We start from the raw sequence: 1,069 nt of genomic DNA, 5'->3' as shown, positions 1-1,069 counted from the left end.
GAGACTGGGGTTCGATTCCCCGACGGGGAGTGTATTTTGATACCTGGTTTCATTTTGACCAATGTTGTCTACTTCAGTGCAATAATAGTCTGGTGATATTATAAATTTTGATGCCGTGGAGAGTTCTGAAACCCCAAGAGTGGGTGTGGTTGAGATAAAACAGGTCCTCGTTAGTATAGTGGTCAGTATCCCCGCCTGTCACGTGGGAGACCGGGGTTCGATTCCCCGACGGGGAGCTTATTTGGATGCCTGGTTTCATTTTGGCCAATGTTGTCTACTTCAGTGCAATAATAGTCTCGTGATATTATAAATGTAGATGCCGTGGAGCGATCTGAAACCCCAGGAGTGGGTGTGGTTGGAATAAAACAGGTCCTTGATAGTATAGTGGTCAATATCCCCGCCTGTCACGTGGGAGACCGGGGTTCGATTCCCCGACGGGGAGCTTATTTGGATACCTGGTTTCATTTTGGCCAATGTTGTCTACTTCAGTGCAATAATAGTCTCGTGATATTATAAATGTAGATGCCGTGGAGAGTTGTGAAACCCAAAGAGGGGTGGTGGTTGGGCAAAACAAGGCATCCTTTATTAAGGGGGTAGTTTCCCCGCCTGTCACGTGGGAGACCGGGGTTCGATTCCCCGACGGGGAGCTTATTTGGATGCCTGGTTTCATTTTGGCCAATGTTTTCTACTTCAGTGCAATAATAGTCTCGTGATATTATAAATGTAGATGCCGTGGAGCGATCTGAAACCCCAGGAGTGGGTGTGGTTGGAATAAAACAGGTCCTTGATAGTATAGTGGTCAATATCTCCCCCTGTCACGTGGGAGACCGGGGTTCGATTCCCCGACGGGGAGCTTATTAGGATACCTGGTTTCATTTTGGCCAATGTTGTCTACTTCAGTGCAATAATAGTCTCGTGATATTATAAATGTAGATGCCGCGGAGCGATCTGAAACCCCAGGAGTGGGTGTGGTTGGAATAAAACAGGTCCTCGCTAGTATAGTGGTCAGTATCTTGCCTGTCATGTTGGAGACTAGGGTTCGATTCCCCGACGGGGAGCTTATTAGGAT

The 1,069-nt window shown here is 47.5% G+C and overlaps 2 non-coding genes across 2 annotated transcripts; both read left to right on the top strand.

The window, feature by feature from the left end:
- The first annotated feature begins 164 nt into the window (after positions 1–164).
- trnad-guc (transfer RNA aspartic acid (anticodon GUC)) lies at positions 165–236 on the top strand. The gene has a single exon. It is a non-coding gene; the product is annotated as a tRNA-Asp (tRNA).
- Positions 237–370: 134 nt separating this feature from the next.
- trnad-guc (transfer RNA aspartic acid (anticodon GUC)) lies at positions 371–442 on the top strand. Its single transcript has one exon. It is a non-coding gene; the product is annotated as a tRNA-Asp (tRNA).
- Positions 443–1,069: the final 627 nt, after the last annotated feature.

This window comes from Poecilia latipinna, unplaced genomic scaffold, assembly GCF_001443285.1.
Source record: "Poecilia latipinna isolate Pla-1442-1.1 unplaced genomic scaffold, P_latipinna-1.0 Scaffold4994, whole genome shotgun sequence".
Lineage (NCBI taxonomy): Eukaryota > Metazoa > Chordata > Actinopteri > Cyprinodontiformes > Poeciliidae > Poecilia > Poecilia latipinna.
The sequence above is the reverse complement of the archived record's forward strand: the minus strand, read 5'-3'. Positions and strand labels throughout refer to the sequence as shown.